The sequence below is a fragment of the Humulus lupulus genome, chromosome 4, assembly GCF_963169125.1.
Source record: "Humulus lupulus chromosome 4, drHumLupu1.1, whole genome shotgun sequence".
Classification (NCBI taxonomy): Eukaryota; Viridiplantae; Streptophyta; class Magnoliopsida; order Rosales; family Cannabaceae; genus Humulus; species Humulus lupulus.
The window spans coordinates 153,862,955-153,886,924 of NC_084796.1; the positions used below are offsets into that span (position 1 = coordinate 153,862,955).

The following is a 23,970-nucleotide window of genomic DNA, read 5'->3' on the forward strand; positions in this document are numbered from 1 at the left end:
AGCCACAGTGATCATGATTTGTGCATGTTGTTGTTTCACTACCTAGTCTTTGTGTCATCATAGGTAGATCAGGTGTCCACTCACCTATAGGTGTAAAGACCTAGCATCTGTATACAGAAAGGGTTCTGAGCCTCCCCATTGTGGTGGTTATCAGGTCCAGCTACCCAGTTTAGGATGTCAGTTTTTCTATGGTGGGTAGCGGGAACTAGGGATCTAGTGGACGGTGTGATGTGCACTTGTAGCTATGCTCTTATGATTATTTGTGGTTTCTCTCTATTTTGGTTTGTACATGATGATGTATGTTTTGTTTTCAAAGTTAACCATGCAGGGGTTGTATTAAACTTTTGGTCCTATGTTTGTAATTGCTTTCCTACTAGGCTTTATAAGCTCACTCCTATCTCTCCCATTCCAGGAGCCTAGTGACGCGAATGTGGAAAAGATGAATTATCCATGGAGCCAATGTGTTTAGCCTATTTCTATTTCGTGTCATTGTCTTATCTTTTAACGTTATATGTATTCAACTTCGAATCTATTGATCTGTATATCTTAATGAGCTATGAAATAGTTAGTGATGAGGAATGGTGGATGCTAAGTATTATTTTGGGTGTTTATGACTTATTAAATTTAACTGTTTGGTGATTTCATAACTGTAGGAATATTATTGTTCTATGTATAATGATAAATGATCATGTTTTTATCACTAATATTTTTATATATAATTATAGGAGTTATTCCATTATTTTAACTTATAATTATAGTACTATTTAATATAAATTAAATGATCATTTATAGAGACTATTTTCCAACAATGGTCAAAGTTTGACATTTGACCACCCAAGTTATGGATATTACAAATCTACCACGAGCTAGGGCTCGGGTCGTGACAATATATTACCTTATTATTCATAATAATAATAATAATATAATCATAATGATGAGAGGAATTAATTTAGGTAATATCTAACATACCAAATTTGTAAAAATCTTTTTTTCAAATTATTAATTAATTAAATAAAAATAAAATAAAAACAATACTAATACTAATACTTTATCAGTACACTGCTACACGCATGGCACTGTCTCTGGACTGTGTCATGCATGTATAATAGTATTCTCTTTAAAGGAATATTGCTTTTTTCTTTTATTTATTTATTTAATTAAAATCAATAAAATATGGTATTATTTTTTTAAGAAAAAGATCACAACCATATTTCAAAATTTAAATTTTAAATTCTAAATTCTAAATTCAAATTGATGATCATACTGTCATCATCTTTTAAAATTCAATAAATCAAAAAATATTTTGACCTACAAATTTTATTTTCTCCCATTCAAATAAAATAATTATTTTCAAAAGTTAATTAATTTATATATATTCTGAAATTTTATATTTAAATTAATAAACATATTTTTGAAATTTAATAATTAATTTCAAATTAATTATTCAACCTCAATTATCATATAATTGTATATTTGACCAAAAGAATAAATTTTTTCTCAAATTTCCAAATTACAGTTTTACCCTTGTATTAACTGTTACCTTGATGTGGTGTTGATAGAGCCACTCTGGGGACCTACGGGCCTATAATATCAAGCTCAATAAATATTAGATTATTAATCAAAGCTCTTTGATTTAATAATCATATTTGTTAATCTCATGATTACTCCACTATAAATATGAGATTGAACTCTTAATAATTATAGACATATATTTACTAAGTACTTTACTAAAGAATAAAGTGTCCACTGATATAATCATTACATACAACAGTAATCCTCTATTAATAGTTCATAATTAAAAGAGAATAAAATTACTATTTTACCCTTTTAACTATATCTTGTTCCTAATGTACCATTGAGTTTACTAGTGAAGATTATGTCACAACAAGTTTGTGACGTGAGCGCTCATAATATTTTTAGTTCCAAAAGTCAACCCAATAGGAAACAATTCTTCAATCTATAAGAAGGTATAGATTCCATATATGTTAAACTATGTCCCTAGCCATATATATCATTGAGTCCCGAAAACAATTGTTCTTAGCCTGATCACTCTAACAAACCTTAACGCATGAATCTAATGATCAGATGACATATATAGGAGTTCATAGTAACCTCAGGATTAAGATCATCATATATATGATCATCGTTTGATGTGTTTGATTAATACTACGAAACAATATTTAAACGAGTACTAACAAATCACATCTGGTCCAGTTCTATATATCACTATATATAAAGTACCTTCACTAAAGTGTCCTACTACACTAGTGATCCGGATCTAGGCCACTTGTATTCATAACACTAGCGAATCATACTAGCAGTAATTAATCTAAAGATTCCATAACTTTATTTTACTGTGAACTATTTTAAATTTATTATCTTAATCTTGATCCTCTCATACCAATATGAGATTAAGATAACATATATAAAGTTTGGAATTTTATGATATTTACCTAATATTATCAACATAATGTCGGACATAGTCTATATATATAATAATTCAATTCAATTATTTATTTCATTTAAAATATTTTTCAACTACAATTGCTTTAAGGAAATTATTGCTAACATCGTAGTGGGAGGATTATGAGACAACCTGTTCGCTACAAACATGAAGCACATGTCCTTATTTCTGATACAAACAAGGACGATCCATTAACCTTTAAAGAAACAATGGATGATCCTGAAAAGGAGAAATGACAAGAAGCCATGAACAAAGAAATGGAATCGATGTATTCCAATTCTATCTGGGAACTTGTGGATCCACCTGAAGATGTCAAGCCCATAGGGTGTAAGTGCATATACAAGAAGAAAATAATTTTTTATGGGAAAGTATAGACTTTCAAAGCGAGGCTAGTAGTCAAAGGTTACACTCAGAGAGAAGGTGTTGATTATGAAGAAACATTTTACCCTGTGGCCATGCTCAAATCATTCGCATCTTCTTATCCAGAGCAGCTGCCAATGATTATGAGTTATGGAAAATGGACATCAAGATAAATTTTTTGAGTGGCTATCTTGATGAAAGTATCTACATGATACAACCAGAAGGGTTCATAAAGAATGGGAAAGATCAAAAGGTATGCAAATTGCTGAAATCCATTTATGGATTAAAGCAAACATCTAGATCTTGAAATATCACTTTTGATAAAACAATTAAAACATATGGCTTCGAACAGAATTTCGACGAAGCATGTGTGAATTCATACATCAAAGGAAAAGTGGTGGTTTTCTTAGTTCTTTACGTTGATGAAAATTTTCTCATTGGGAACAATGTAGAGACATTTTAAAACGTGATGAAGTGGTTAGCCGAAAAGTTCCAAATGAAAGATTTGGGCAAGGCAAGCTATGTTCTAGGAATCCAAATCCTAAGGGATAGGAAGAACAAGCTCTTGGCACTTTCTCAGGCTAATTATGTAGATAAGGTACTTGAAAGATTCTCTATGGAGAATTCCAAGAAAGGTCAGTTACTGACTAGACATGGAATTGCTCTCTCCAAGGAACAATGTCCTAAGACACCTCAAGAGGAAGAGGATATGAGAAAGTATCCCTATGCTTCAGTGGTTGGAAGTCTGATGTATGCTATGTTGTGTACTAGGTCTGACATATGTTATGCAATTGGGATTGTAAGTCGTTATCAATCAAATCCTGGTTTGGAACACTAGATTGCAGTAAAGCACATTCTCAAGTATCTTAGGAGAACGAGAGATTATATTCTTGTAGATTCGGGGGGTGAGCTGAACCCCACTGGATACACTGATTCTGATTTCCAAGAAAACAAAGACAGTCAAAAGTTGACATCTGGGTCAGTATTAACTCTTGGCGGAGGAGCTATTGTCTAGAGAAGCATCAAACAATCCAACATAACTTATTCAACCATGGAAGCCGAATACATAGCGTCTTGTCAAGCAGCTAAGGAGGCAGTTTGGTTGAGGAAGTTCTACACTGATCTCAGATATGGATAAGCCACTAATCCTATACTGTGACAACAGTGGAGTAGTAGCTAATTTCAAAGAATCTAGAAGCCACAAGAGAGGAAATCATATAGAATGGAAATACCATTTGGTAAGAGAGATTGTACACCGAGGTGATGTGACTGTTATGAAGATAGCTTCGGAACAAAACCTAACGGACCCGTTTACCAAGACAGTTCCTGCAAAGTCGTTCATGGGTCACATGCGCAATATGGGATTAATGGAGATGCCTCACTTGCTTTGAGGGCAAGTGGGAGATTGTTAGGATTAATTCCCTAAAAGCATGTAAAGACATTTTAATGGTTTTAAATAAAAGTACAATTTTATTATATTTGAATGTTATAATTTTTGTTTGAATTAATTATATGATAATATCAAGAAAATTCCCTATTCATTCATGAGAATATGATCTTGTATTAGTACGAGAGAATTCAGATCATATATAATGAATACAATAGTCGGTAACATACTAAAGCAAGGAATCTTTAATGAATGGTTACTAGTACGATTTGCTAAGCATACGAGATGCGAGTAATCTAGATTCGGATTACTGTTGTGGATAGGCATCTTAGTAAAGGTATTGTATCTAAGAGAGATTATACATGACAATACCAATGAGAATTAATTATCTTTATAAACTTGCCGTTTGACATAAAGATTTAATTCTTATCATAATAGATGATCATTTGTAGATCAGTCTAAATCCTGAGTATTCATGAACTCATGTATTGTGTTTATTGGATCTTTTGATTCACTCATTAAGGTCTCTTAGAATAATGAGGCTAATGAATTTTGTTTTGGAGATTCAATATCATGGATGGCTGGGAACATGATTTACAATATTGGAATCCATGCTTTCCTAAGGGATCGAATATGTAACGCCCTGGATAGCCAAGACCATTACACTGTGTGTTTATAAAGGTGCAGGACTTGCTAATCAAGTCATTTAGTAAGAAACGTGTTACTGAAACTATAGTTGAACTAGGGTTAAAAGATTTTGGTCTCAAAAGCTTCATCTCCTATAAATAAACATTTTCTTTACATGGGATCCCAAAAGTAGTTATTGCGAGAATTAAAGTTACGCACGTATAGGTAATCGCTTTTGTAGTTTATTTCGGTAAGACCGATATCGTTCCCACAGAGACTGATTTATCAATTACCAAATAATTAATTTTTAGTTTCTCTTTTTGACTAATTAAAACTGGATTTGTGAATTTTGAAAACAAGAAAACATAAATAAATGAAATTGCAGAAATCAAATAATAATAATAAGAACACAAGGATTAAATTCACTGTAAAACAATTAGGAATCCTAATCTTCTCTACTATCCACTCTATTAATCTTTAATGCAATTACAACTGAAACTCTTCTCACTGAAATGATAGGCATGCAAAAGTGTTAACTATTCGAGTTAAGAAATAGAAACTCGACCTAATGTGAATTCCCTATATTTCTATGGTCAATTCAAACAATAGGAAGCAATGAATACAACCCTAAATCACATAAACCAATTTGGTACTCTCGTTCTAAATTGAAATCTATGTCTATTCAATTTTAGCATATTCAAATCTCACTTTTTCGATTTTGATTCAAATTCATAAATCGTATGTAAAAGTTGATCAATCAATCACATACACAATAAACACAAACTGAATAGATTTCAGATGAAGAAGAAATAGATAAATGCATTAAATCATAATAGAGTTTCAAGAGAGTCAATTAGAAAACCCAAACAGAAATTTAGTTCATAAACATGACTAAATCAAACATAAACATAGAATTTAACAGAATCTAAATTAAAGAATAATGAAAAGAACTCTAGGTTTTTGTTTCTTCTCTAGCCTCCTTGCTTAATCTGATCTCTTCCCCTAAAAACGTCATTACAGAAGCTTTTATAAACCCTAATTCATTTTTGCATGAAAATACAAGATTATCCCTTAAAATCCCTTAAATTGTGTTTCCGTACGGACCCTAGCGCTGGGGCGCTGAAATAAGTCTCAAAACACATTTCTGGAAAATTGATGGCGCTGAAACGTAGCGCCTAGGCACTACAACCCGCATCAAAACATGCTCTCTGTTTCTCAGCAGCGCTGGGGCGCTGGTTTTTAGCGCTGGGGCGCTACTTTGCACAGAATAAAACTGACTCGTTTTGAAGAGCTTGCAGCGTCAGCTCATCAAATTTTTTTCATAACTCCTTCAATATAACTTTGAATTGAATGATTCAAAAAGCTATAGAAATCTAAGAGAAATATCTACAACTTCTATTTCTAAAAGTGTTTCCTGAAAGTGAATAAATCCTAGTCAAAATTCGGCTTAAAGTCTCAGACTTGCGTTATAGAACATAAACGACGTGTGTTGAGCCTCTTTAATGTAGTATCTTCCACACATGATGTCTTGAAACTCCACAATCAACACTAAATCCATCTTATTCATCATATCTAACATGTTTCTTATCATTTCACTCCATATTATGTACTTGGCCATTAAAACCTGAAACAAAAAGAAAACAAGCGTAAATCTGCACTAAACAATCCTAAATAACTAAAAACACAACCTAAAACGATCTCTAAAACAAACCGAAAATGACCCTAACAGTAGTAAAGTTAAAAGACAGTCTACAAAAATTCAAGGATTAAAATACAGTTATTAGCCACTCTAAGGCGAAACAGACAATTTAGCTTTTCTCGTCCTGTATCACTCCTCGGCTGTGGCAGCCGATCAGCTGACTATGTACATTCAGCCCTGAAGCTCTCCATCTCAGGGCTGTTCCAACTTGCCCTTGCCTTTACCTGCACCACGTAGCACTCGTGAGCAAAGGCCTAGCAAGAAAACATAATAACAGAGCATAATCGTTAAGCAGACAAACAAATAACTCATACCGCATAAACATGTACTCAACAGTCTAAGCATTCACGTTATTCATGTATTTAGCATACCAAGTATATCATTTTATATCAACAATCAATTCACATATGATAACAAGGGTTAACACCCTTAGGCCGCACCCTCTATTTATCCCACTGAATATTAAGTTGTCCTCAGCTACCAGTGGCCGAGCCGCGCCCTGTGCGCAAGTATTATTTACGGTAGCCTTAGGTCGTTTATCACATGTCCCATGACATAATACCATCTATGACATCATACAGATATAGGGAGCTCTTAGTCCCATCACAAACACATAATCGAGTGTAGTTTTCTTACCTTTAAATTTCGCTAGCTTTGTTCAATTTGATCGTCAAGCACAATCCCGTCTGAGCCCTAGCGTACACCTAGTCACAGCCATAGATCAAAATCATCACCAAATCTCGAATCCAAAACCTAGCCTCGAGACCAATCTCGAGCCCTCGGGAAGCCCTAATTCCACCAAACGGGGTGGTGGAATCAAACCCTGAGCCCCCGGGAAAAAACCCTCAGAAATAACCCAAAAACCCCTTTCTGGGAACTGGGTAGAGCTATAGCGCCCTAAGGAGAGCTCTATAGCACTACAAACATAGCCAAAAGTCTCTCAAACTTCAGGGCCTAGCGCTATAGCACCCAGTAGCGCTAGTCATAACACAGCCCAGCACAGATTTTCCCCTTCGAATTTTCCCGAGCCAAAACTTTCCAAAACCCAACCAAACCTCAACCAAACTTCAAAACAAGCCTCCCAACATCCTCAAACCATCCCATAAGTCCCAACCACAAGAAATTAAATCACATGCACCCCAAAACACAAAATTCACCATGGCTGATCCTAGAGCTCAAGACTCGACAGAAATCAACTGAAATCACAGAACTTGAACTAGAGTTTCTTACCTTTGATGGATGAGCTCAACCTAAGCTATCTTCCACACTTGCTTAGCCTTCACCTCCTCAAATATTCAGCCTCAATTCCCTAAAACTCCCACCAAAACTCAGCTCAAATTCGCTGTTTACATAAAAAACCAGAAATTGAGAAACAACCTTAGACCTTACCTCAAGTGGATGGACTGCTCTTGCTAACTCGTTGCTAACTCCTCATGCCCAAACCAGGGATCCTAGCTTCAATCTCATGCCCAAACTCTCTCTGAGTTTGAGCTCCAAGAAACCTCAAGAATTGGTGATGAGAAGCCTAAACCGTTGAGAGAAAACCCCTTCTTTTCCCTTCCTTCTTTTCTCTTTCTTTTCCTTTCTTCAGACCTCTACTACCTTCTACACACTCCACTAAGGTATAAAGTCTAGTAATACTTATCCCTTATAATCCAAATGACCAATTTTCCCTCCCCTTTATAACTAAACCTTTAAACCTCCTAAGGGCATTTTAGTCATTTCACCCAATTCCAGCTAATACCTCGAATATCTCTAGTATTTACCGCTTACTTCCTGACACCTAACTAATCACCAATTATATTCCCCAATATCAAAAAAGACTCCAATATATTCTCTAAATTCCTAGAAATACCCCCAGGCTCGCCCCGAGCCGGGTATAAATCCCCGCCGTGACTTTTTCGCTAAAATGCTCACTAGGATCGCCTCGAGTCACAGATTACAAATATATCCACATAATAATGTGTCTCAACAATTTATCACAAATATATACAGTTATACCCTCAACGGGCCAAAATTACGAATATGCCCTTCTAACCTAGTCAGGGCCTACATGCATACTAATACACATAGTCATGCATCACATATATTCAACTAGTCATAAAACATTGATAAGGTCATTTTTGTATTAATATTTGTTAAGTTTTTCTATGCTTGGATGGTGTTATGATAGCATTTTTAATAGTTTCAACTAAGTTTCGTGATTCTACAACATATTTTCTACGTTGCATTTTATGATGATAAATCTGTCATTTTGATGGCAAGTGTAGTTAAAATAAAGTTTTAGGAGTATTCAAAGCTTTCGAGATTGAAATGAGGAAATGGTGGCAACGTGCAAGCTATCTAAGATCAAGAATTGAAGAAATTGGAGGTAGGCTGCGGCTAATAAAACTCAGGCCGCAACACTTTAAATGGAATTGCAGTTTCAGAATTTTTTCTTCTAGACAGGCCGCTGCTCATAATTTTCAGGCCGCTGCCTGAGTGACAAATTTGTGCACAAATTTTGTTCTAGGCCGCGGCTCGCGACGTTGTTTTTAGATTTTTTATTACTTTTTAATTAGAATTTAATTGAGACTATAAAGGATGATTAGGGTTAATTTGAGAGAGATTTTTATTACGGTTCAAGAGAGAAAAAAACTGAGAAAGGGCTGAAGAGAAGAGTACAAGACTACATTACTCTTGTTCATCAATCTAGTTTCTTTTCTTTCCTTAATCTCTTTAATTTTAATTATAATTATGTTTGTGATTATGATTACTCTTATGGAGTAGGTTCTTTTAAGGTTAAGGGTTAATTCAAAACCCAAGACATGAATTCTTGATTATTGATAATGAATATTGTTCTTTAATTTCTCTCAATATTAGATTTTTTCTATTTTTCCAATTGAATGTTATGAATTTTGTGATTTCTTGTTAGGTGGCCGACTAATTAAGGTTTTACATTGTTCAATTGTCATCTTAGAATTACTACTCACCTAATAGTTTAGGATTCTAAGTGTGTGTGATAAATTGCAATTGATAGTGATGTCAAAAGAATTATTGATTGTGATGAAAAATAGAACCTAGGTTAAATGAATTATATGCTTCATTAATTTATTGCCTAGATTAACTTGTTTCCATAGGACTTAATGCTTTATCTAAGTTAAATAGATTGTATGCTTCATAGATTTATTGTTTAGATAAAAGAGTTAATTATTGAGTGCTTCGCCTTGATTACTTATAGTAGGGAGACTGGGATAATTGACTGTTTCAGCGTTATCTGCGGGGTTAATAGTTTAATTAAGAAATTGGAATAATATTTATTATTAGTGATTAGGAATGATTGATGAGGGTGGAGATTAACATTTAACTGTGTCTTAATATTGTATTATCAATCTTTAATTGCTTTCTAGTTTATGTTATTTAATTTTGAGTTAAAAATCAAAATCCCCTTTTACGTTTTAGTGTTAATTCTTGAATAATAAAGTGAACAATAGTCCCTGTGGGTTCGACCTATGCTTGCTATTATACTGAAATAATTTGAAGTATTGAAAGAAAAATCATTGTTAAATTTGTGTGGTATACGACAACCATCAAATTTTTGGCGCAGTTGCCGGGGACTATTGTTATTCTCTTTGTTATTCAAATTTATTTATTTGTGACTAATTAGTTTTTACTGTGGAATTATCAGGTGTATATGTCTGGTAAAGACGATACTCAAGAAAGGTTATCTCGGCTTAAACAATATCTTGAGTCATCGTCAGCTTCTCGTTCTTCAAGGATTATTATCGATAATCCTCTCTTTCAACGTCTTGCTCCACAAGTCAATCCTGTTAAAGTGCCATTACCGTCTGACAACGAATCTGATTCTGACGATTCAGTTCGATCCTATAGAACAATGGCCCAGCAAAGGACATTGAAAGAGTTGGCAGCACCAAATCTTGACCAACAACCACTTTGCATCCAATATCCACCGTTAGATGTAAACTTTGAGGTAAAATCGGGCCTCATCCACTTATTGCCTTCTTTCCATGGGCTGCCTGGTGAGGATCCGAATAAACATTTGAAGGAGTTTCATATTGTCTGTTCTAGTATGAAACTCGCTGCAGTGACTGAGGAACAAATTAAGCAGCGAGCTTTTCCTTTCTCCCTAAAGGATGCAGCTAAAGAGTGGTTGTACTATCTTCCACCTGGTACTGTTGAAACTTGGAGTGGTATGAAGACTATGTTCCTAGAACGATACTTTCCAGCATCTATAGTTGGAAGCATCAGGAAAGAGATCTGTGGTATAAGGCAGTATACAGGAGAGTCTTTGTATGAATATTGAGAGAGATTTAAGAGGTTGTGTGCTAGTTGCCCTCATCATCAGATAAGTGAACAACTCCTCATTCATTACTTTTATGAAGGATTACAATCACTGGATAGGAGTATGATTGATGTAGCCAGTGGGGGTGCACTAGTTGATAAGACTCCTGCTGCAGCCAGGAGCTTGATTTCTAATATGGCTACTAACTCACAACAGTTTGGCATTCGCCAAGATCCTATTCCACCACCCAAATCAGCTAATGAAGTGAGCACCTCTAATGCTAATCAACTGGGTCAACAATTTGCTCAATTAACTGCAGTGGTCCAACAACTAGCTTTAGGCCAACAGGTGCGCCCATGTGGAATATGTCAAGTTGTGGGGCACGCTACTGATACTTTCCCTACTCTAGTGGAGGGAGAAACTGAGGGTGTTAACGCTATAGGAAATTTCCCTGGTCAATTACGTCAGATGTATTATGAACCATTTTAACAAACTTATAATCCTGGCTGGCGTGCTCATCCAAATCTTTGTTATGGGAATCAACAACAAATTGCTCCACAACCAACATCAGCGAGATCACCTGGTTTCACTATGCAACAACAGTCTCAAAATAATTTTGTACCTAGACCATCACAAGCACCGCAAGCTGTTCCACCACCAAGTGCCAAACCTTCTACTAAGGATTTAATCAATGCACTTGCTACAAATACTCTTCAATTTCAGCAAACCACCCAAGCTTCCATCAAAAGTTTGGAGAATCAGGTGGGACAATTAGCAGCATCATATAGCAGGTTGGAAGCTCATCTGTCAAATAAATTGCCTTCACAACCTGAGATGAATCCCAAGGAGAATGCTAGTGCAGTAACTTTGCGAAGTGGGACGCAATACGATCCACCTAGTCCTCCAATGCCCAGTAAATTGTCATCCAAGCCACAAGTTGATTGCTCAGTTAATGAAGATGTTCCTCCAAAGCCAACCACCCCTACACAACTAAGCCCTAAGCCTACTTTTGTCATTCCACCTCCATTCCCAAGCAGACTAAAGAAGACTAAAGAGGAAGAGGTTGACAAGGAAATTCTTGATACATTCCGAAAGGTAGAAGTGAATATTCCTCTTCTTGACGCTATTAAACAAGTGTCACGCTATGCCAAGTTTTTGAAAGAGTTGTGCACTAATAAGCATAAGTTGAGGGGTAATGAAAAAGTTAGTGTGGGGGAGAATGTTTCCGCAGTTCTTCAAAAGAAGCTTCCACCAAAGTGTAAGGATCCTGGTACTTTTACTATCCCTTGCACTATTAGTAATAAAAGAATTGAGCGTTGTATGTTGGATTTGGGAGCATCTATCAATGTCATGCCATTCTCCATTTATGCTTCATTGAATCTTGGTCCACTTGAAGAAACAGGGGTGATTATTCAACTTGCTGATAGGTCGAATACTTATCCCAGGGGTGTAATAGAAGATGTTTTAGTTCAAGTGAATGAATTGGTGTTTTCGGCTGATTTTTATGTTCTTGATATGGAAGATTAATCTATTCCATGCTCCACTCCAATTTTGTTGGGGAGACCATTCATGAAAACTGTGAGAACTAAGATTGATGTGCATGATGGTACGTTGACCATGGAATTTGATGGGGAGACTATTCGATTTAACATTTTTGAGGCTATGAGATATCCAAGTGATGTGCATGCTGTTTACTCTCTTGATGTGTTGGATATACTTTCTCAACAAGTTTTAGATTTGCATAGTGAAGATTTTTTAGAGGTTGCGTTGAGAGAGCATCTTGTGTTGACCGATGAAGATTTGTCTCATGAGATCATGGATGTCATAACCACACTTAATAATGGTTTTGACAAGACTTTTAAGAAGGTTGCATTTCTTAATTTGCCGATTTCTAATGAGAAATTGCAGCCATCAATTATTCAAGCTCCTACACTTGAATTGAAGCCACTTCCGGAGCATCTCAAATATGTTTACTTGGGGAAGAACGAGACACTTCTAGTTATAATTGCAAGAAATCTCAACCAAGTCCAAGAAGAAAAATTAATGAGAGTACTCAATGAATATAAAACAGCCATTGGTTGGTTTATTGTTAATATTAAGGGGATTAGCCCTTCTATGTGCATGCACCGAATTTTACTTGAAGAAGGGTCTAAACCAACACGTGAGGCGCAACGGAGATTAAATCCACCTATGATGGAGGTTGTGAAAAAGGAGATACTGAAGCTCCTTAGTGTGGGTATTATTTACCCAATTTCAGACAGTCAATGGGTGAGTCCTGTTCAAGTAGTGCCAAAGAAGTCTGGAATCACAGTGGTAAAGAACAATGAAAACGAGTTGGTACCAAAAAGAATGCAAACCGGGTGGCGAGTTTGTATAAACTACTGAAAGTTGAATGCGGCAACCCGTAAAGATCACTTTCCATTACCTTTCATGGATCAGATGCTTGAGAGGTTAGCGGGTCATCCTTATTATTGTTTTCTCGACGGTTATTTGGGATATAATCAGATAGTTATAGCTCCTGAAGATCAAGAGAAGAAAACCTTCACATGCCCTTTTGGTACATTCGCTTTCCGACGTATGCCGTTTGGGTTATGTAATGCTCCTGCCACATTTCTGCGATGTATGATGAGCATTTTTTTCAGAATATATTGAAAACATCATTGCGGTTTTTATAAATGATTTTAGTGTTTATGGTGACTCATTTGATCGTCGCCTTCATAATCTCACTTTGGTACTCCAGCGGTGTATTGAAACTAACCTTGTGCTTAATTGGGAAAAATGCCATTTTATGGTAAACCAAGGTATAGTTTTGGGTCATGTGATTTCAGCCAAGGGAATAGAGGTCGATAAGGCAAAGATTGATTTAATTCATTCTCTACCATCTCCGACTAGTGTGAAAGAAGTGAGATCATTCCTTGGGCATGTTGGGTTCTATCGGAGATTTATAAAGGATTTCTCTAAAATTTCCACACCATTATGAAACCTTATTCAAAAATATGTAAAGTTCGAGTTTAATGAAAAGTGTTTAGTGGCTTTCAACTTATTAAAAGAGTCATTGACTACAGCTCCCATAATTCAGCCACCAAATTGGGAGCTACCTTTTGAACTCATGTGTGATGCAAGTGACTATGTCGTGGGTGCTGTTCTTGGGCAGCGAGTTGACAAGCTTCCTCATGTTATATATTATGCTTCTTGCACTCTTAATGATGGTCAACTTAATTATTCAACCACTGAAAAAGAGCTCTTGGCGGTCATTTTTGCCTTGGAAAAGTTTCGGTCATACTTGATTGGAACTAAAGTGATTGTTTATACCGACCATGCTGCTCTTCGCTATTTATTGGCAAAGAAAGAAGCCAAGCCTCGGCTGATCCAGTAGATTCTACTTCTTCAAGAGTTTGATTTGGAGATAAAAGATAAAAAGGGTTCTGAGAATAAGGTGGCGGATCACTTGAGTCATCTTAGTCGGGATTTTCCCATAGAAGAAAAATTTCCGGATGAGCAACTCCTCGCCATGCAAGAAGTTATTCCTTGGTATGCCGACATTGTAAACTACCTGGCTTCAAAGGATTTACCAAGTGATCTCACACAAGCACAACGGAACAAGATCAAGCGTGATGCTCGCCACTACATATGGGATGAACCTTATCTTTGGAAGCATTGTACTGATCAAATAATTCGAAGGTGTGTACCTGAATCTGAATTTCGTTCTATCCTTGCTTTTTGTCATGCTTATGCTTGTGGTGGACACTTTGGACCTAAGAGGACAGCTCGTAAGATATTTGACAGCGGTTTCTATTAGCCCACAATTTTCAAAGATTCTTATGCTTATTGTAAGGCATGTGATCGTTGTCAACGAGTTGGTAACATAACGGCCAAGGATCAAATGCCTCAAACTCCTATTTTAATTCTTGAGATCTTTGATGTTTGGGGTATGGATTTCATGGGACCGTTCCCATCCTCTTTCGGCTATGAATATATTCTTTTGGCAGTAGACTACATGTCTAAATGGGTGGAAGTAATTGCAACTAGAACGGATAATTCAAAAATAGTAGTGGATTTCATTCGCTCCAACATTTTTGTGCGTTTTGGTACACCTAAGGCTATACTTAGTGATTGAGGCACTCATTTTTGTAACAAGAGTATAGAAGCATTGTTTCGACACTATAGTGTAACTCACAAGGTGACAGTTGCTTATCATCCACAAGCTAATGGGCAAGCGAAGGTTTCTAATCGTGAAATCAAATTGATTCTTGAGAAAACTATAAATCCAAACTGGAAAGATTGGAGTACAAGGCTTGATGATGCCTTGTGGGCGTATCGTACGACATATAAAACACCTATCGGTATGCCACCTTATCGGTTGGTGTATGGGAAGCCTTGCCATCTACCGGTGGAGCTAGAGCATAAGGCTTAGTGGGCTGTAAAGAAGTGTAACATGGACATGGTTGCTGTAGGACAACAAAGAATGCTTCAATTGCATGAGCTAGAAGAAATACGCAATGAAGCATATGTGTAACGCCCCAAACTCCAGGGATCGTTACGGTGTGCCTTGTAAACAGTGCTAAACTCGCTAATCGAGTCATTTGGCCAAAAACGTGATCTAGGTATGATTAGCGATTTAGGGGTTAAACATTTTGGTTAAGATGTAACGTTTCACTAGAACGTTTAGTATATACATTGGGATCCCGAACATAAAGTTTCAGAGTTTATTACAGAAAATATTTACAACAGGCCGTTCTAAGCGGCAAAACAGGGTTCAACCCTAGTTCCACTTTAAACCTCGGCCGTGGCGGACGAGCAGCTGCATATGTACACATCATCACCTAAGCTCTCCAACTCAAGGATGGTCCAGCTTCCTCTTGCCTTTACCTGCACCACGTAGCACCCGTGAGCCAAAGCCCAGCAAGAAAACACAATAAAGCGTGACATAGTCACAACAATGATCATAATAACCATTCAGGACTATCAGTCCAAGCAAATAGGTGACAATAGCCAAAAGTCACAATAATGAGCATCGCTCCTTCTGTCCATGTGACAATAGGGTCACCAGAGCTCAACTGACAAGTGATCCTTTCATAAGTTTGATTAGGATAGGTGCATGGTGAATGGTCACCAACATAACCTTCCTCCCGACCCTAGAGTCGTGCTATGGACAGCGTCCCTTGGCCATGTGACAAACAGTCATCGGGGTCATATACCTTGGCCATAAACATCTGGTCATAGACCAGGCAAGCGCTTATAGTTCTTATTGACCTTCCGGTCGGTCCAGCATTAATACCCCATATTAGTCATTCAATGCCGACCTCGATTAGATCTAATCTTTATTTGGCCCGGCGCTCACAACGCACTGCCACTTCTGATCCTTAGGTCAGTAAAGTTACGACCAGTGCTCAGCCCGTGGTGAACTTAACTAATAAGTCCCAGCTTCACAGACGGATCTGACACTATTGTCGATTCTGACTAATAAGCCAGCGCCATACACAAGTAAGTCATGCCACCAAACATTTATCACATGTCCAATATCCATAAACAAGGTATTTAGCATGCTTACTAGCAGATACCAGTACAATTAGGACCATGCGCAACCACAGAGGCTCAAGCTCTGAACAATACCATACTCAGTATATAAAGCATGTCCTAATCACATGTTTCTCATGCATCGTATGCAATATATCCAGCAATCCAACATGCACCAATAACAGCCATGCACGTCACGCATAATAATCAACCAACATGCGTCAAGAATAGTCATGCATGTCACATAATAATCAACCGACGTGCATCAATAATAACCACGCGTGTCATACTCAATAACCAACCAACATGCATCATAATAGCCATGCATGTCACATATACACAGGGTGCAGTTTTCTTACTTCAAAGTCGAGCTAGAACGATTAGAGGAACGACCCTTGAGAATGATCAGCTTTTAGTCCTTTAGCGGTCACCTAGTCATAACCAAATAATCTCCAATTAATGAAAATTACCAAAGATAGGGTCTTAACCTACACCCCACTCTCGGGACCTCGAAACATGCCCACACGGTGAGTAGATTCGATCCCGGGCCTTAAGGATTGAAACCCCAAGCCAAAAGCCCTTAAAAACACCCAAAACAGGGTTATGAAGGAGCAGGGTAGCGCTACAGCGCTGCCCTTCTAGCGCCCCAGCGCTCAAGACAGAATCACAAACCGCCCAACTGAGCCCTGTGTAGCGCTATAGCGCCCTCTGATGGGCGCTGTAGCGCTACCCCCAGACAGCACCACCCCTGAAACTTCCTTCTTCGACTTCCTCAATTCTAACTCGATTCTAATGCTTCCAAATCCCATTTTTGGTGCTAAATGAACCCAAAAACCATCCCCACATGTCCTAGGGACCACAACCCCAAGAACCCTAGCTAAAACTCCAACCAATTCCCAAGTTTCCAACCCAAAAACCAGCTGAGACTTAACTAAGAAAACAGAGCAAAACCAAGAGTTCTAGTGGCTAAAAACTCACCTTAATCTTGGCAACGCACCCTCTTCAATGGTGGAGCGTAACCCTAGCTTGGCTAAGCTTGGTTCCTTGGCTCGATTCCTCAAACTGAGCTCGAAAATCCAAAGAGAAAAGAGGAAGAAAATATATCGGGAGAGAAGGAGGAGAGACTCTGTTTTTGTTACTCTTTTACAACATTAATGGCTGATATATATCTCTTAGGGTAAAATGACCTAAATACCCTTAGGTCTAAAATGAAACCTTAGCAGCCACCAAGGGCAAAACCGTCCTTTCACACCTATTTCATCAATCACAATTAACATCCTCCAATTCCCGCTATTCCCAATATTCTCAAACACCAATAAGCCATATCCCATTACCCTTTAATTCCCGGTAATGCTCTAACCATTAAATTCACCTCGAGACTCAACCCGAGCCCCGGACTTAAACCCGTTATGACCAGACTGAACACTAGCAGCTCATGATCGTCTCATGTCGATAGCTCGAACCAATCCACCTTATAATGTGGCTATATTAATTAATCACAATCATGCACCCAAGATACACAATTACGCCCACAGTGGCCAAATTACCAAAATACCCTCACAATAATTAATTCTCCCATATGCATGCACTCACCGTCATATAATAATATAATTCACGTAAATATGCATATAATCATGAAATACTATAATAAATCAATTATGGCCCTCCCGGCCTCCTAATCAAGGTCCTAAACCTTATTAGGGAATTTGGGGCATTACAATATGAGAGTTCGAGAATCTACAAGGAGAAAACCAAAGCTTTTCATAACAAACATATTCTTCGGAAGAGTTTTGTGGAAGGTCAGAAAGTTCTCATGTATCACTCTTGCCTTAAACTTTTTCTTGGGAAGTTGAAGTCTCGTTGGTTAGGTCCGTTCATTGTTACCAAGGTTTTTCCTCATGGAGCGGTCGAAGTTGTAAGTCCAAGTATCGGAAAGTCATTCAAGGTGAATGGTTAGAGATTAAAGCCATATTATGAATCAAGGGAGGAAGAACAAGCTGTTATGATTCATCTCATTGACTGGGTATATGTTGATGAATGAAGCATTAAGTCGAGCTAGCGACGATAAACTTAGCTACTTTGTAAATTAGTTTATTTTCATTATTATTTTCTTTATTTAAATTGAACATTATGTTTTTATTTTTGTTTTTGTTGAGGTAATTTTAGTTTAATTTTTTTAATTAGAACTGTGAAAATTGTGAAAAAAAAATGAAAAAATGAAAAAGTTTGAAAAAAAAAGGAAAGGGACTTAGGCCGCGACCCTTTTATGAGAAAAAAGAGAAGAAGCATCAGGAGGCTTCGCAGGCTGCGGCACACCATTTGCAAGCCGCGGCTTACGAACTAAATTTCATAAAACAGAAATCGCAGGCCGCGGCACGTCTTTCTTAGGCCGCGACCATTTTCTCCAAAAAATTGCTTCAGCGTGTGGTAGGCTGCGGCACACGAGATTTTTTCAGAAAAAAAGGGGGAACGGCGTCAAGTATTGCGTAGGCCGCGGCACACATTTACTAAGCCACGGCCTACAATTTCATCCCCTTTAAAATTTAAAAACTCCATTTCCTCATTTCTCTAAACATCACCAACAAAACCCCATTCCTCTTTCTTCTTTTTCCCATAATTCTCATCACAAACCCTTATCAATTCCTCCATTTTCCCTTGTTTTCTTTATTCTTTTCCCATATCCATCACCCTAATTCATTCTACCCATTTCTTTCTTTCTTCCTCCATTACTCCATAAACACATCTCCACCTTAATTTCCCCACACTAATCTGAAATTCACACATTCCATTTTGTTCTCTACATTTCTTACACATTTCATATATATAATCCAAGAACATTTGCACTCACATTCATTAATTTCATCAACCATGGCTCCAAAGACAAATAGGAATCAAGCTTCTTCATCGACACCAATTCCCTATGATCCCCAAAAATTTGTGTCTATTGAGGCCTATGAGAGTTACTTGAATGCCATTGCTCATGATAAGGCATGGGTCCCTAAGCGAGGATTTGATCTTCATATGCATCATGATCAACATTTCCTCATGCATCAAATTGAGTCTCGGGTTTGGGAAAAATTGTGTGCTCATCCTGAACCGGGCATTGGTCCTATTGTTCGTGAGTTTTATGCCAACGTTGTGGCTCATGAAAATTACAAGGTGAAAGTGAGAGGTGTGAAAGTGTCCTTCAAAGCAGCTGATATTAATAGCTATTATGAGCTACCTCACTTTCAGCGTGATGAATATGGTGCGATTAAAGATAATTTTGATCATCAAGCTATTATTGATGAAATTACAATGCCGGGTGCTGTATGGAATTTATATAATAATGGGGCTCCTCGCTACATCAAAGCCGCTTATCTGGATAGCAATACAAAATCTTGGCAGCAGTTCATGGGGGCAAAATTAATGCCTACAGCCCAACTTGGTCATGTTGATATTCATGAAGCAATTCTTCTTTATGCAATTCTCACTGACAAAACCATTAATGTGGGGCAAATTATTCATGCTTCCATCATCTGAAGTATGAGCCAAGTGACGAATGGATTTTATGCTCCCTCATTGATCACTGCGTTATGTAAGAAGGCAGGTGTTCCTTGGGATGAGTCTGAAGACAAGGTGCATCCATTGCGCATCATTGATCACAATACCCTTGATCGATTGAAGGGGAAAACTGCTGCTCAAGTTAATGATCAAGGCCAATCTTCTATTCCGGCTCCTATTCCTCCTCTGAACGATAGTAGAAGAACCACTCAACAACGCTTGCAAGCTTTGGAGCAAGAGGTTTATTATGGCCGACTTGATATTCGGACGAATACTCAACATATCCTGGATCACAACCAGAGGTTTGTGGAATATGCAAGCTATCATGATATTTGTTATAGGATGGATCAGGCTCGATTGAATGTGGCTATGTCTAGATATCCACCTACTCCTACTTGGTTACAGCCATACCCACCACCGGTTCCCATGCCCATGGTGCCATATCAAGCTTCTGATGATGAGGATGTTGCTAGCGCGGTAGATATGGATATTCCTGAGGAGTGATGTGTTATGAGGGAGTTTTTTTCTTTCTTCTCTTTTCACTTTATTTTCTATTTTCCTAAGTCCATTGAGGACAATGTACTGTTTAAGTGTTGGGGGGGGAGGGGGGGGGAAGAAATTTTATGTTTTGTTCTGTTATGTCTTTGTTAATTTTCTGTTCTTTTCGTTTTATTTAGTGTCTGTTAGTGTTCAGTTGTGTTGGTCTTGTTGAAAGCATTGGTCGATGATGAAACTTTGGATTATGCTTAAAGTGATGTTAGACAATGAGGAATTTTTCTATGATTTGTGTGCTTGACTCCTATGTGAATTGCTATTTTGATTTATCTTATTTTTCACTTTATGCACGATTGAATTCACCACTTAAATGTGTTGTTTTTCATTAATCAATTGTTTGAGGCGAAATCATAAGTTCACATGATTAGGAAGATGATTAAGGCAGTTCTTTGGATCGTTTGAGCCATTCAAGCCAACCTATTATATGATAATCCTTAGTTTCCCATGTTTGAGCCATGATGACTATTTCTTTTCTTCTATGAACTGAAATTTTTGACCTTATACTTCCTTGAAAAATATTTCTTTTTGTAACCCATTACACCATGGTTATTTATATATGATTTGATATTGTGGGATGGTTTGTTAAAAAAAAAAAAAGGGAAATACTTATGGGTTATTTGTTTGGTTGTAATTTGTGTATGATCTCTATTTCTCTCCTTGGAATATTATGAAAAAAAAAACAAAAGAAAAAATGATTTGCAATGAAAGAAAATGCATATATGCAAATTTTGCTAAAGTATAAGTGTGGGGAAATAGTGAGATCATTATGGAAAGAAGAGTAAAAAAACATAGGTACTTCTTGATTTGTATGGGAAAATTTGGGGCAAGTTCAAAGAATGAAGTTGATGTATGCTATTGTGTGATTTGAGCTTAAATGAATCTTTCTCAACTACCCTTAACCTTAGCCTAACATTACAAGCCTGTAAAGACCTTTTGATTTTTGATCATTGTGTGTTTATATTAGTGGAGAATGATTGGTTAATGTCTATGGAGTGGATGCTTTTCATTGAAAAACATTTTGGTATATAGGGACTGATTTAAAAGAAAATGATTTGGCAAGTATGGATTAAATTTGATGCATTTGAGTTGGTGTTGTGATTAAGTGCTTAGTAAATTATTTTTGAAAATCAAATGGTAAATTACATATGGAGTTGAAATTCTAATGAGTATGAAAATCTGAATTGTTTTGGCATTACTTATATTGTGAGATTCTCAGAGACATTCAAGCTTTTGACAAGACCTTTGTTTAGTGAGTCTAGATTAGTTTGTTTTAATTTTAGTTTTGTTATTTTAGTGTTTTGCTAAGGGACTAGCAATATTCAAGTGTGGGGGAATTTGATAAGGTCATTTTTGTATTAATATTTGTTAATTTTTTCTATGCTTGGATGGTGTTATGATAGCATTTTTAATAGTTTTAACTAAGTTTCGTGATTCTACAACGTATTTTCTACGTTGCGTTTTATGATGATAAATCTGACATTTTGATGGCAAGTGTAGTTAAAATAAAGTTTTAGGAGTATTCAAAGCTTTCGGGAATGAAATGTGGAAGTGGTGGCAATGTGCAAGCTATCTAAGATCAAGAATTGAAGAAATTGGAGGTAGGCCGAGGCACTTTAAATGGAATTGCAGTTTCAGAATTTTTTCTTCCAGACAGGCCGCGGCCTAGGGTGCCAGGCCACTGCCTGAGTGACAGATTTGTGCACAGATTTTGTTCTAGGCCGCGACTTGCGACGTCGTTTTCAGATTTTTTTATTACTTTTTAATTAGAATTTAATTGAGACTATAGAGGATGATTAGGGTTAATTTGAGAGAGATTTTTATTACGGTTTAAGAGAGAAAAAGACTGAGAAAGGGCTGAAGAGAAGACTACAAGACTACATTACTCTTGTTCATCAATCTAGTTTCTTTTCTTTCCTTAGTCTCTTTAATTTTAATTATAATTATATTTGTGATTATGATTACTATTATGGAGTAGGTTCTTTTTAGGTTAAGGTTTAATTCAAAACCCAAGACATGAATTCTTGATTATTGATAATGAATATTGTTCTTTAATTTCTCTCAATATTAGATTGTTTCTATTTTTCCAATTGAATGTTATGAATTTTGTGATTTCTCGTTAGGTGGCCAAATAATTAAGGTTTTACATTGTTCAATTGTCATCTTAGAATTACTACCCTAATAGTTTAGGATTCTAAGTGTGTGTGATAAATTGCAATTGATAGTGATGTCAAAAGAATTGTTGATTGTGATGAAAAATAGAACCTAGGTTAAATGACTTATATGCTTCATTAATTTATTTCCTAGATTAACTTGTTTCCATAGGACTTAATGCTTTATCTAAGTTAAATAGATTGTATGCTTCATAGATTTATTGCTTAGATAAAAGAGTTAATTATTGAGCGCTTCGCCTTGATTACTTATAATAGGGAGACTGGGATAATTGATTGCTTCAGCGTTATCTGCGAGGTTAATAGTTTAATTGAGAAATTGGAATAATATTTATTATTAGTGATTAGGAATGATTGATGAGGGTGGAGATTTACCTTTAACTGTTTCTTAATATCGTAATATGAATCTTTAATTGCTTTATAGTTTATGTTATTTAATTTTGAGTTAAAAATCAAAATCCTCTTTTAAGTTTTAGTGTTAATTCTTGAATAATAAAGTGAACGATAGTCCTCGTGGGTTCGACCTGTGCTTGCTATTATACTGAAATAATTGGAAGTATTGAAAGAAAAATCATTGTTAAATTTGTGTGGTATACGACAGCCATCAACGATAATGGCAAGGCTAACCCGTAAGCCACCTGACCGATCCTTTCTAGGATGTCAAAAGGTCCAATGAACCTAGGGCTTAACTTGCCCTTCTTTCCAAATGTCCTCACCCCTCGCAACGATGAAACTCGGAGAAACACGTGGTCCCCAACCTGGAACTCTACGTCCCTACGCTTGGGATCAGTGTAGCTTTTCTGTCTTCTCTGTGAGGCGAGCATCCTAGCTCGGATCTTGTCTATAGCTTCACTTGTCCTCTGAACCATATCCGACCCCAAATACTTTCTCTCACCCATCTCATCCCAATGAATGAGTGATCTACACTTCCTCCCATATAACATCTCATAGGGAGCCACTCCAATCATTGATTGGTAACTATTGTTATACAAAAATTCAATCAACAAAAGATACTTACTCCATGATCTCTCAAAGTCGATCACACATGCTCTGAGCATATCTTCCAATACCTGAATCGTCCTATCAGACTGTCCATCAGTCTGAGGATGAAAGGTTGTGCTGAACTTCAACTGAGTCCCCATAGCCTTCTGCAAACCACCCCAAAACTTGGAAGTAAAGATAGGATCCCGGCCTGACACTATAGACTTGGGAACCCCATGGAGACATACGATCTCCCTCACATACAACTCAGCATACTGATCCACAGTATATGTCGACCTCACTGGAAGAAAATGGGCTGACTTAGTGTATCTGTCCACTATCACCCACACCGAGTCATGAAGCCCTACAGTTCTGGGTAAACCTCCC

At 36.9% G+C, this 23,970-nt stretch overlaps 1 non-coding gene across 1 annotated transcript; it reads right to left on the reverse strand.

The window, feature by feature from the left end:
* Positions 1–10,777: 10,777 nt before the first annotated feature.
* LOC133833664 (small nucleolar RNA R71) lies at positions 10,778–10,884 on the reverse strand. The gene has a single exon (XR_009893032.1). It is a non-coding gene; the product is annotated as a small nucleolar RNA R71 (small nucleolar RNA).
* Between the last annotated feature and the right edge of the window lie 13,086 nt (positions 10,885–23,970).